At 34.9% G+C, this 14,805-nt stretch overlaps 1 protein-coding gene across 3 annotated transcripts in view; it reads right to left on the bottom strand.

Moving 5' to 3' along the window:
- CNTN1 (contactin 1) overlaps positions 1 to 14,805 on the bottom strand; it is a 329,895-nt gene that overhangs the window by 248,427 nt on the left and 66,663 nt on the right. For 2 of the 3 annotated variants that reach the window (XM_057703537.1, XM_057703539.1), the window contains exon 2: positions 1,898 to 1,945. The exons of the other annotated variant lie outside the window; for it this stretch is intronic. The gene's annotated coding sequence lies outside the window, so the exon portion shown is untranslated. The remainder of the gene's footprint in view (positions 1 to 1,897; positions 1,946 to 14,805) is intronic. 3 annotated transcript variants of the gene reach the window in all.

Consider the following 14,805-nt stretch of genomic DNA (forward strand, 5'->3'; position numbering starts at 1 on the left):
TTAGATTCTTAAATAAAAGTAATTTTAAATTGTATTTTGCCTGAAGCATTGTTAACATGATAAAGCCCAATGAAAGAAAATGCTTAAAGTAAGGGAAGTTACATTGTCAGCATTTAAAATAAATGTTTTCTAGAGTTGTCTTTTAAGTAATTTGCATTACTTACTTTTAAAAAAAGAATACCACACTGCCAAACAAAGAAATAAACAAATCTCAAACAAATGAAACCTTTGAGAATTTAGAGTTACACACAGAAGGCAGGACATACAAGTTACATCTTCTCACATACATTTTTCAAACTTACAAAGCTATATTTTGTTTTCAAAATGTTCAACTGAAAATGGTATTTAAATATCAGCCCTGTGTGCTTCTATTTTTATACTAATCCTTCCATAGTAGTCACCCCCTATAAAGTAATAAATACATTTAATGGAATTAGGACCAAATCTTCACCTCTTTTCTTCATTTAACTTTCTGTGACCTGTAAGAACTGTGAATGTGGGTCCCCTTCAATATTTCAGATGCAACATAAAGAAATCAAACTCATTCTGTTCTCTAACAAAACAGGTTATATTCCCTTTCTACCAGCTTTGAAATTTTTCCTTTTTTGCTGCGAGAATAAACTTAAAACCCTCTCCGTTCTCCCTTTCTTTATTCCTTTTATCTAATCTATCATAAAGAACTTTATACTTGTTTGCTTCCATGTCTTTGGGCCTCTATTAGAATTAGGACATCATTTCATGCCTTGACAGGACTAGATAATTTTCAAAGATCCTTTCTAATATATACACACACACACAAAATATTCCCTTCTCAAATATATATATATATATATATATATATATATATTGTTTTTTTAACTAATCGCCCTGGCCAGATTGTAGATTCTTATACTCAACTCCAATGATAATAAACCAGTTTAGTAGTTTGCAGGTAGAGGACACTAGACATGAAACTGGAACATTCACTTAATATTATCCATCAAATTATGCCCATAATCTCAGTCTGCTCTGGCTCTACAATGTTTATTACATTTTCCTCAAATGCTCTGCATTCCAACTCATCACTCTAGCACAGTGCATATCTACAGGATCTTTCATGCTTTTGTCAGTGGTCTTCGTACCACAAAACACTCCCTTCTCATTGTCTCCTCAGTACAAAATTCGCACAATTTGGTTTAACACTTATCTTTTCCAGGTAGTTTAATAGTGATAGGAAACCAAAACTTGGGTGTTCGTTAGGCCTTAGCTTGTCACTATGCCACTTACCAGCTACATAATTTTAACCAGCCTCAGGTTTCTCATTGTAAAATGAGATTAATAATAGTAAGAAGAAGAATATGTTCGCTTTGTAAAATTGTGAAGATTGTATGAGCTAAAGCACATAAGCTGTTTAGTAGAGTGCCTGTGTTATAACATTAAGTAAATAGCATTGTTATTGCTGGTGGCATCATCATCATCATTATTATCATTATTATTATTATTAATTCCATGACACGCCCCCATTACTCCAGCCCATATTTGATAACTCATTCCAACCTCTATTAACTCAGAGATATTGAACACTACACAATTCAGCATTAATTCTCCTTTAATTGTTTAATGTATCTGCACAGTGAATTATTTGTATGGGTATTGTCTGAGAGGGCACTGAGAGGACATTTAATAAGTAGTCATCAAACAATTTATCATATATTTTGATATTACTGAACTTGAGAAATTTACAAAAAGATAAAACGGAACCAATATCATTGTGCTTATCATGAATTGGAAAATTTCTCAATGCTTAGTTACTAGAAATACTTTTGAATATTCTATCACACAGTTTTGGCATATATTTTTATTCTTTAAAACTAAAATATACACACATAAACACACATCCCCCAAGTAAACTGCTTACCTTAAGAGTGTTCTGAATTTAGCTTCAGAAACCATCCAAAGCAGATATCTACAAATCAATAATTATGAAACTGCAGTCAGTTAGTTTGAAGATAAAGGTGCTTTTACTTTTAGCCATGATTTTTAATATCTTCTACAGAAAATTAGAAGCATTTTAATTCTCTAGAAGTTTTTGTTTATTTCCTTGACCACTAAAGTTTTGGAATATTGGTAAAATATGTTTTAAAAATCAGTAAACACTTTTAAGCCAAAGGAATTTGACTTGTTTTATTGTTTACAAAGCCTATTGATGGGTTATATCCCAAATATCATCTTATGAAGCATTATTGAATTGTATTAAAAATTAACACTTTAAATAAAACTATAATAATAGAACTGATGAACTTGCCCCATCTTATGCTACTAAGCACTAGACTAAAATATATTTTAAGGAGCAAGTGTATATACCATATACACCACACATACACCAAATGTATGTGTGTGTGTGTGTGTGTGTGTGTGTGTGTAGTCCAAATGTATGTTTATATATTGATAGAATGGTATTACACACACACACACACACACACACACACACACAACATATGTAAATTTAAGGGAAAAAAGCACAGGTAGACCTAAATAATGTGATAGAGGAAACCAAGTATTTGGGTGCAATCAAATGGATCAAATTCAACCTAGCTCAAGTGTTTGGATAAACTGATATTTTGGTGATATTAACAATAACAGCAACAAAAATCCTGTTTTGAGTTTTACAGTTTATGGAACAGTTTTTCACATTCTTGTTCAGGTCTTCAGTAACCCTCATGATCACAAATATGCCCCCCCCTCCCAATACCATTAGCATAAGCTTGGTCTGAATTAACACAGAGGTAGTTATATAGGCAGCTTGTCCCCTCAAGGCCCATTCTGAGATTAGCCTTCACATTTAAAATACAGTACAAACTATGTCACATTCCCTCACAAATGAAACACAGTTGCGAAGTCTAGCTCTTCTTTAGATTTTGTCTCAAACATCCCTTCCTCAGAATGATGCCTGATATTAATCAAATGACTCCAATCAATAAATAACTATATGTTATATTAAATGTCATGAAGTTGAGTATAATGAGGTTCCTGATTTAGTCTGGAGGGATTAGGGGAGACTTCCACGAGGAACCAAATTTAAACTGAGAATTTTCAGGCAAAGATAGAGCAGGAAAGAGAGCGAGTAGCCATTTTTGCAGGACTGGCAGGTGCAGAGTGCGGAGGCATGAAGGAGCGAGGCACCGTGGAGGAGCAGGACCAAGGCCGTAAGACTAAAGCACAGATGGGGTGGAGGGGACGGGGTAGGGGTGTACAGAGCTGGAGAGCTTCAGCAGGAGCACGGCAGGTTATGAAGAAGATTTTTTTTTTATCTTACATATTACAGGAGGACATTGAAAGAATTTCTGCAGATGAGTGAGGTAATAAGGTTTCCTTGAAGATGGTAGCTCTGATAAGGAGGAGAAAAAGTGCAGGAAGAGCAAATATACGAACCCAGTGAGGGGTTATTCCTCATATTCAGGAGAGGTAGTGGCTTTGATTTGAGTGTTTGCAAAAGATATTGAGAAAATGTGTTTGTTTCAGTAAATTTTGTGGGGTAGAGTATAATCTGAGTCTCTAATTTATGGGATTATAAATTCTACGAGGGCAGAGACTGTATCTGTTTTACTGAGCGTTATATCCTCTGCCATTATATGCTTTCCACATAGCTGATACTCCAAAAAATAATTTTTTAATGACTGAATGGTAGGAAAGGAAGAGAAAAGTGGAAAACATAAGGAACTTCATGAAATGGTACTATTTACTGTGAAAAACATCACTAGAAAAGATCAGGTTTGCAAGTAAAATCGTAAGTTTAGATTTAAAAACTGCAATTTAATTGCTTATTAAACATCAAAGTGGAGATGTGAATTATGAAATTTTAAGTGTCTGAAGCTCAGAAGAGAGAGATATAAATTTGGAAGTCATAGGAATATTGGTAACTTTGAAGTCATGGGAGTGGACACAATATCTATGGGGAGAAAAATAGATTAATAATAACTGAAAATTTGCAGGCTCTTACTACGTTTCAGGCGCAGTCCTAAGGGTTTTACGTGTATCAATCCCATTAATCCTCAAAGTAACTCCACAAAGAATATTTTATCATCCCACTTTAAAGATGAAAAAAACCAAGGTGCAGAGAAGTTATATAATTTGCCTAAATTCACATAGCTAGTAAATGACAGAACTAGGACGTGATAGGTAGAATTCTATGATGACCTCCGACACTCCCAACCCCTGGTGTACACACCTTGTACACACTATTTCCTGTCCTGTGCAGGGCAGAAACTGTAAATGGGATGGGATACAATTCTTACTATTTAGTTATTAATCAGTTGACTTTGAGTTAATCAATACCAAAAAGGAGATGATGTAGGCATGCCCTAATCAGTTCATCCCTTTAAAAGGATGTCAGATTGGAAGTGTGAGAAGGTCTTTGTAGGGGCCACGTAGCAGAGAATCACAGGCAACTTCTAAGACCTGAGGATAGGCCCTGGCCAACAGCCATCAAGAAAACGGGGACTTCAGTCCTACAATCACAAGAAATTAAATTCAGCCAACAATAGTGAGCTTGGAAGAAGATTCAACCCTTCAGATGAGCCCTCTGCCTTAGCCTCCAGCTTGATTTCAGCCTGTTGAGACCTTGAGCAGAGGACCCAGCTGAACTCCACCCAGGCTTCTGTCCTACAAAACTGTGAAAAGCTAAATGAGTGTTGTTTTAAGCCACAAAGCTGTGGTAATTTCCTACAAAGTGATAGGAAACTAATGCACAGGTTTAAATGTAGGTAGTTGGTTTTTGTAGCTTGTGTTGTTAAAGACTTAGCTGTACTGCATAATGTAGGAGAGTTGGGAAGTGAGAAGAGAAGCTAACGCCAGCAGAGTCCTAGAGAATGCAGACATTTCAAGACTGAGCAAAGGAACATGAACCACAAAAGGAAATTGAAGAGAAACAAAGAAACTCAGGAAAATTCTACAGAGTATGGCATGACAGAAGATGTGAACAAGGATCTGTGGAAGGAGGGAGCCTGACTAGGCAAGAGCGTGGAGGCTGCAGAGACCACACCTGATGAGGACTGAAGCATGTCTGCTGCATTCAGTAAGATACAGGAGGCTGCTATGTGCTTTCCTCTGCTCAATTGAAAAGTGCAGTCAGCATTTAGAATGGCACCTCCCCCCCTCTTTTTTTTTAATTAAGGGGAAAAACCATGTGATGGGCTGGGGAGAAAAATCTTTTCAAGATATACTTTCATTACTCAATATTTTCATACTGGAGAATTACAGACCTCAAGAAATAGACACATTTTGTTAGTTACAGCAGATTTGAAAAGTAAATCAATCGAAATGTTGCTTTGTCACAAAATTTAACTTCCAGGATTAACAATTTCTTAAGTGACAAGGCAAAATTACATCCAATTAGTAGTCTAAAGAAAATTTAATCTCCTGAAATGGCTAATGAAAAATAATAAAAGGAAGAGAACAGAAAAGAGAGCACTTGGTTCCCAAAGATCAGTTACTTTGATCATTTACATTGCTACTCTAAGGAAAAGCTATATTTTTCTCCTAAGAGAATATGAAATCAGATGCAGAAACCAAAACATAAGCAGACATTAAATGAATCAATAAGTATCCGCTTTGACTGTAATAGAGTACAAATGAGAAGACACAATGTACACACAGAGATAATTAAATTTATGGCCTTTTATGCTGCTTTATTCACCTAATGATGTTGCTTTGGGTACTCTTGTTCCAGTACTTCACTTTGGTGACTAATTTTATGGAAGGCAGAAATAACAATGGCCAACTCTCCCCTTATCCCATATAAGATAGTAAAAAAACAGAAATCATCCTACATTTAAGTTATTCTTAATACGGGGAGGGGTGGGGCACTTGTCTCCAATGGAACCCTTAGGAAAGGAGAGGAAAGTTTACCCAGGGATCTCTGACACATCCTCAGCATAAGACTGAGGCCATGTGCAATGGCTCAGCCTGAACTGAGATTTAAGTTTTCTATTTTGAATGATCAAGACAGATGCCCAATGAAATACACACGCAAGTATGAGAATGCAGTGTTAGTGTTTCTTCTGGTGACTTACACAAAATCTCTCCACATCTGACTTCATCCCTTTGTCTCTTCTGAGACCCTTTGTCCCAGACATGGTTGTTGGTTAGCCTGATTCTAGCACTTTACCCATCTATTCAAAGATAGCTTAAGAGACCTAATACAGTCATTGCTTATATCCCAAGATTATCATTCCTTTTGCTGATCACTTACATTTCAAGATACTGAGTTTGTTTTGCATCCAATTTATTTTCATGTATTTGGCTTCCACTTTTAGCTGCTCATGGATGAGACAGTCCTTGCTAACAGAGGCAACTTTACTAGTTAGCATGTGATTGCTGTCTAGTGTAAGACAAAGCTTGATTCATTAATGAGTCATACATCTTGATGAAGAAAAGAGGCTTCTGTCATTCTCGCATAAAATTCTTTAAAAAAGAAAGTCTACCCTTTAGTGCAATCAGCCATTCCAGAAAACACACCATATCTTCTTATTGAATGAGCCCTGAACCTCTAACCAAAACAAGAGGCTTGACTAGAGTGCCTTGACCTTTCCTTAAAGTCCTTCTCCTTTAATTCATGGAATTTTGAGATGAACCTTAAAATGAGGTTTGTTTGGTTTTTCTTCCTTGAAAAAGACACTCTATAAAAGTATGAGACAAAGACAAGTATGAGAAACAATTTCAAATTTTATTTCCTTGTTGGATATCCTAGAACCATATTGTAGTTTCCCACATTATTGACAACTAAATAAATTCTTGGCTAATATTTCAAATCTTTCATCTCAAACATTCCAAATCAGTAATGGCCTTAAACTTTAAAGCCTAATTATTCAGATATTCTTTATCCCTTTTCCCAGCTGGAATGTGCATGCAACAAGTCTATCTGTCATCTTGCCAGTATGCCTTTCTTACATAATCTGAGATAGGTAGCTTCTCATGGTCATCCTGTCCAACCCTAATTTCTTGTAATTTTCCCAAACTATAGTTTTTGTCTTAGGCTGTATTCACTGTGTGTAAATACTCCACATTGGTTTCTAATTACTTGAATAAACTGATTGTTTCGGTGAGCAGCACTCCTGGTAGAATAAGAGTGCAGAACAACTTTTCCACATCCCTGTACCGATGAGCTATAGTCCCCAAAGGAAGTAAATTTTAAGCTTTGTAGGACCGCAGTCTAGAATACAATATAAAATATAGACTACACTTCAGTCTGAAGCCTTTTCAAAAGAAAGATTCATGGTCCAAAAGATCTTAGGAATCCAGACTAAATTCCAACCTCAAATTCTTTACATTTTCTCCAAACTACAGTGACTTAGAGAAATTTATATTTCCGGCCAAAATGAATCCTTATAACAATGGCAGGAGGAGGAATCAGAACTAGATTGCTTTGAACTATGTTTGTCTATGAACACCTTTCATAATCCAGCCAATATGCATCCTTTTGTACTTTGTACCGATATTTTGATATCAGTGGAAATGGTTTTTGTAATCAATTTCTTTTTTTAATAAAAAATTTCATTTCTACTACCAATTTTATTTAACCTTGAGGATTTCCTATATTGGATCCCAAAGTATTTCTTAACTGCTTCACAGTTAATAATAGGAAAACAACTTTCATGACTTGACTCTATAACACACTACAAAGACTGTCTTAACTGACAGCAAACTTCTTGGAGGATGCATTTATAATTAAGGTTCAATCTCTGCCCACTGATATTTAGGAAATTGGGTAGCCTGATAAAAACAAATCTCTTAAGGCATGCTGTATATTTCCTTGCTCCATAACTAATTATACCTTTAGGTGTATCTACACACCCAAACGACATCAGACAACTGGCTTTTTTTTTTTTTTAAGCTCTTTATTGGAATATAACTGCTTTACACTCTTGTACCAGTTTTTGAGGTACACCAAAGTCAATCAGCTGTATTTATACATATATCCCCATATTCCCTCCCTCCCGCGACTCCCCCCCACCCTCCCCGTCCTGGTTCTCTAAGATATCATCTATCATCGAGTTGATCCACCTTTGTTATACAGCAACTTCCCACTGGCTACCTATTTTACAAGACAACTGGCTTTTAAATTGTGTCTTTGGTAGAATTCTTTTAAATTATAGCTGAAAAAAAAGTGAGGAGTGTTAAATTCTTATTCATTTTTAAAAATGAGAAGTAGCACACAGAAAGAACTGTTAAATAATTCAAAACAAACAGATGGGGAATTGAGCATTAAACAGACTTTTTGAAGGATATGTTGAATTAATTTGACATATTTTACTTAATAAACAATCTTTAGAATAAAAATAATAGCTAAGATTGAGAAACTACTATTTATCAAGCTTTTAACACAGGTTATTATTTTTTTAAATCTTGAAAAATAGGAATTGTTTTCCCATGTGAAATGTATGGCTTCAACTACTTGCTTTAATGAACGAAATAGCTAATCAAGAATTCCCTGAATTTCAATCAAAAACAGTTTCCAACAGGAAACTAACTCCATCATTGTGCCATCAAATTCATGGCTCTTCTGACTATTAAATGGATGTTTTCTCACTATCACTTTTTAATGTCAAAAGAAAGGAAAAGTTCCGTTGTTGAAAAGCTTATTTCTTATAGGAAACATTTTCTAGGTAATGCCAATAAGAACTTGGTGACAAGAAACAAGTTGTTCTGCCTTAGGGGGTTTTTGTTTGTATGTTTTTTAAACCTAAGAATTGTATTGTTTAAGGCAGCACACAGAAACTAGCTTTCCATTGCTGTCCCATACAGTATACTTTGGAAGGAAAAACAAGGCTCACTGTACTCCACGGTAATACAATCTTTGTTTTTCTCATATGTGCAAAGTTGAGCAAGATGGAAGTTCAAGTGAATCCGTATTTTTAAAGTGATGGAAAAGGCAGGGATCGGCAAACTTTTTTAGGAGAAAGGCCAGATAGAAAACAGTGGACTAACAGTTCTCTGTGACAACTACTCAATTCTACCAACGTGGTGGGAAAACAGCCTAGATAATGCACACATAAGTGTGTGTCCTCATAAAACTTTATTTACAGAAGCAGTACATGGGCTGGATAAGGCCCATGGCCTGTAGTTTGCTGACCCTAAAATAAGAGAGTAGTAAAATATAATCATAACATGGAAATGATGAAACCAAGACATTTTCTGGTAGTATGTTAAAAGCTCTGTCATCATTCTGTCCAAATAGCTAGCAGCAACTTTCAGGTATAAGCAGTAGGCTCTGAGCTACACCTTTAGTTATTGGAAAAATAGGACAACTGTTCCTCTAATGCTTTTGCAATGTCCTCATGAAATATTCTCAGAGACAAAAATTTTAATGATTTATAGTGAGCTGTTAAAACCACCAGTATTTTCATCTTGTCTTTACATTAGTGTAAGGAATTCCACAATCTGGCATCTTCTAATGATATGTACTATTGGGGCAGTAGACTGAGAACATATGCAGGTAAACTTGAAGTTGCTAATTTTTATATATATATACATATTCTTATTTGCCCTTGCTAAAAGCTCTAAAAGAGATAGTAGTATTAGTCATATTGAATAGGTCGTGAATCTGAAGTTTAAAGTGGTTAAGGATATTACCAATGTTATGTAGCTGCAAGGCCAGGATTTGAACAATGGAGACCCACACAGTGCTACCATGTATGGCTGGGCAATTTCTGCACTCATTGGAACACCACGTATAAGGGCATACAACGAGGTAGATTGGTATATTTATTATTGAAAATCTCCCACAGGGGACAAGAGAGTTTATTTGTCTTACAAAATCAAAATTACAACTATTTTTTGATAGAAAGATGTGTATTTTAGGATTCTTTTTTCTAATTCACAGCACTGCGCCATATGTGATAGCACCCATCCTGGCCTAATTCTAAAGACATTGTTCTTTCACATTGTGCTGAACTGTGTGTCAGGACAGCCTCCTGGAGTGCTGCAAAAAGTAGTGTCTTGAGGGAATTCTCTATTCCTAGACTGTATATGTCACAGTCCCTTCCCTGCTTTAAAGTCCTGGGAATAGTTTATAACTATGAAAACAGAGAAAGGTTTTATATAATATGAAAGAAATTTCAAGACAGAAATGACAGAACCTGGTAACTGACTGGATATAGAGGATAAAAAAAGAGGTAGGATTACTACCTCAAGAAACAAGAAAAATCCCAAATAAACAATCTAACCTTCCACCTAAAGAAACTAGGGAAAGAAGAGCAAACAGAACCCAAAGTTAGTAGACAAACTGGGACCTTTGTAGAGACATGGATGGACCTAGAGACTGTCATACAGTGTGAAATGAGTCAAAAAGAGAAAAACAAATATCGTATATTAACACATATATGTGAACTATAGAAAAATGGTACAAATCAACTGGTTTGCAAGGCAGAAATAGAGACACAGATGTAGAGAACAAACATATGGACACCAAGTAGGGAAAGCGGGGAGGGTTGGGGGGGAGTGAATTGGGAGATTGGGATACCAAATTGTACACTCTAAATATATGCTGTTTATTGTCTGTTAACTGTATCTCAATAAAAGTTCTTAAAAAAAGAAAAAGAAAAAGAGGTAGGATTAGAGACAATATAACCATCACAACATGGTTGAGTAGATGTATGAATATGTTATTAAGATTGGGAGATAAAGCCTGGGGAAAGAGAAAGGGTGCCTTTTTTAAGTTCACGATTAGATAATGGAGAAATCAAAAAGAAAGTGGAAAATATGTACCAAGAGTTAAGTAAGGACTGAGCTGGGGATATGGGCATCACCTTCATAGAGGTGTGAGAGCTAATGCCAAGAGAATGAGAGAATATAGGAGGGAAGAGTCTAGGATTGGGAGAGGTGGAACCTACACAATGAGCCAAAAAGAAATAACACTGTAAAACTCTAATTAGAGAAGGGATATGACAAGTTAAAAATAGAATCTCTTAAGCCCAAAATAAAAAATGTGTTAATGAAAAAAGATCCTCAAGAAGGTCCCCTACTTCAGAGAGTTCCAGGAAGATGAGAACTGTGGAGAAATCACTACATCTGGCAATCCAAGAATAACTAGTGAATTCTGCAGTCAGTCTCAATCCAATAGTAAAGTGAGGGGCTAGAACAGGATGGGGGCTAAAGATGTAGAAATAGAGTGTGCAGACCATTTTTTTAATCTAAAACCTAGGGGAAGGCAGAAAATGAGGAAAGAAGGACGGAGAATATTTGCTCTGTTTCATATTTGTTTTTATGGATAGAAATTGACCGGACATTTTTGAAGAAGGAAAGCTATCTGGAGGAAAGGAGCAATTTAAAATAAAAAAATCGGGGATGAATAACTGACACTACTGTATTTCACTGAAGACCCAAGAATCCCAAGTCACAAAGCAGTAGTGGCTTCAAGTGATATCCTGTCCTGCTTGTATCTTTTTTTTTAAGGAGCTTTATTTAGATATTATTTGCATACTATAAAATGACACATTTTAAGTGTACAATTCAATGAAGTTTAGTATTTTTATGAGGCTTTACTTTTACGTCTCCAATATTTGACATAGCCATAAGAACTCTCGATCTTGTCTGTCTTAGAATATTGTAGATCTTCCCCACTTAATCATGATAATAGAAATATAAAATAAAAGAATAATAGAGAAATGTCAGTGCTATGGGCTGCATCAACATTACAGGTCATCATGTGGAATGAGGCAAATGCCCTAAATAGTTGCATTTGTAGCTTTCACAATAAATAATAAGCTGCACTGTATGACTCAAATAAACTTTTGTTTTCTACCATTAAGATCTATCTAGATCTGTAACTGACTCATAAAGTAACTATGCAGTAACATACTACTTGGATATTTTTGCCTTATACTGACCTCTAAGGTCTGTTTTTGTTTGTTTGCTGTTTTGTTTTTGGCCATACTTCCCAGGGCAATTTTGTACCATTTCAAGTAGCCACTGTAATAATTCTTTGTATTTAACCTTGATCTTAGGTTGTGAAAACTTGCTGGTGCCTGCAAATAGCAGGACACCATGTAACTCTCTCTGTAGTCTTTGGTGAAATTCATGGATGTAGACATTCATACACTTTTGTTCCTGAATGATGATTTCTAGACTTACAGCTCATTGTTTTACCTGGAATTGGGAGGAAAGGTTCTTCAAATGAAGTAGAATGTAAACAGTACAAAAAAGAAGATGAACCATGGCATATTCATAATATACCTACATATGTTACCCCTCATCAGGATATCAGATTAGACAGATGGGTTTTTTTCAGGTTTTAAAACTTTTATTTGCATATTAAAAAATTGTGCATTCCAATAATTAAAATCAATGGAACAACAAAAAATGGCACTCTGATTAAACTGCATTTGGTAGCCTGCAGGACACCTTGGACCAACTTGATTTTTATTTTGTATTCAAAAATATAATGGAGAAAAGAATCATGGAGCTAAAGCTAAACTACCTAAGCTTCTTGATAGTGATACTTCATATCTAAAACTTCCCCAACTTAAGATCTGCAGAAGGAAACCTGCCTAAAGATGCATGTACTATATTTAAAAAATTTAATTGAACACTCTCTTTGAATACAAGTTAGCTTTTCTCCAAACACAGTATGTAAAGTTATTAAAACGAATCTCACCTCCACATAGTAGATAAAGAAAAATAACCACTTTCTTATTAAACATTAAAAATACTTCTTAAGTCTTACTTTGCTCTAATTTCTTTCTCAAAGATTTTAGTAACTTTGATTTTAAAAAAACCTAAAGAGAAGTTTAAAAAAGTTTAAATGTAGGAGAATAGAAATATAATTTAAATGTTCTTTTATCACAATGAAAGATTAAATAATAATTTTATACATTGAGATGAGTTAAATGTGTCATTTCTATAGGAATTTGTAAAATGTGACTGGGTAGGAAGGGGTGAAGTACTTTTTTGAAGTACAGACTTTATCTCCTTAAGTTTGTTTGCTAAAATTTTCACAGAAGCTGACAATCACCATTAGTTTTTTCTCCATGGGAAGAGATTACTACCAAATCAAATGCATTTTCTATAACCATTATTCAATTATATGTTGTCTTGTGAGACTGCATACTTTCCTCTTATGGATGATAGAGCTACAGGATAGATTCATTTCTTCACTTAAACATCCAAAAATGAATTCTAGTCTTTGAAATTCTCCTGATACTGTAATCATCACTGCCTTCTTAGAGTGCCATTCCAACCACTCTAAGTCCGTACTACTTTAGAATCTTCCAAGCAACTCTTTCAAGTGTGAGGCTCCTTCTATCAACAATCCTCGTTTTTCGATCCTAATTTTGAAAGAAACTCTCCCGTGTCTAATTCATTTTGTCTTCATCTCTCTTCAGTGATGAACTCAGCCTGCCTATATCTGTCAAGTGATTATCTTACCTTACAATCTTCTTGGTTTTCAATTCCACATTTTTGCTAATGAGATTCTCCCTATCTCCTGCAAACCAGCATCAATTACCGATTGTAAATTACATCATCATATAGGATGTGGGGAGTCATGGTTTTCAAAACAAAGAAGGAAAAAACAAAAATCTGGAAGTCAGAGTTGATAATATTGAATATGAGTCGACCGTAACGAGAGAGGTAAGAAGGAAATGCGCAATAAAATCACATGAGTAACCACAAAAAATAGGAATTCATGTTAAGGATAATAGAAATCACCACCAAAAGTTTACTGAGCTCATTTGATGTGCCAGACACTTCTGAGTATTGCAAATATAGCGATAACCAACGAGAACAAATCAAACACATATTTGTTCCCATCAGACTTAAATTTTAGAGAAGGGAGATGCTAAACGTGCTGATAAAAATAAGTGCTCTGAAGATTGTATTTGATCAGACCATATCTGGAGTCCTGTGTTCTATAACAAACATACACTTCTAACAATTATGTATAAAATATAAATCATGTAAACTGTTTACTGATACATTAGTGTGAGATTTTCTCTATCATTTGTGCAGAATATGCCTCTTAAAAGCAGGGGTCACGTCTAACACTTGCTACTTAGAATAGCAACATGAACAAACAGAGGTCAGGAAAAAAACTTTAAGAATGCTGAGCTAACACATTTTGTTTTTGTTTCATTTTGATTTTAGTTTTGGTCTTTGAAGTCTATGTAACTCCCTACTGTTCACAGTAGAACAAATTTAACATACAAAAGTCAATAAAATGTTATACTATGTATAATTAAATCATTTCCTAGGTTTATACCTCCATTCTTATATTTTTAAAAATAAATATAGATTTTGAGGATCCAAAAAGGATGGGAAAATGTCTGAATCTGCACTGTTGTGGAGGGTGAATATGAAAGTAAAAATTAAATGTACTTAACCATATTGGCATTTTCTCAAATGGAAAGTGTCAAGCCCAGTCAATGTGGAAAGGGAATAGGCTACAGGCTTACAGGGAATGTTTTATCAGCAGTTTGTTTCATATAACAAGTCTGGAACTCAGTTTTCTTTAATTCAGGTATTAATTTTCATGGAGTTAAAGTTTATTGAAGGTGCTATTTTATACAAATATTAAGATCAGAGTCAAGAGATATGGTGGCTACGTTGTAATAATCTTTTTAAAAGGGATGATACATCAACCAAAGTTGATAGTTATGCACATTTGCCTATAAAAGACCAAGCACGGAAAGCTTGTGCAAATGCATGCGTATAGATAAATGGATAGATAGATATTTATATGGATAAAGATAAAGATATACATATATTTATATGGATAAAGATAGAGATATATTTATATGGATAAAATAAAGATATCCATATAGGACTTATTTT

Source organism: Hippopotamus amphibius, chromosome 12, assembly GCF_030028045.1.
Source record: "Hippopotamus amphibius kiboko isolate mHipAmp2 chromosome 12, mHipAmp2.hap2, whole genome shotgun sequence".
Lineage (NCBI taxonomy): Eukaryota > Metazoa > Chordata > Mammalia > Artiodactyla > Hippopotamidae > Hippopotamus > Hippopotamus amphibius.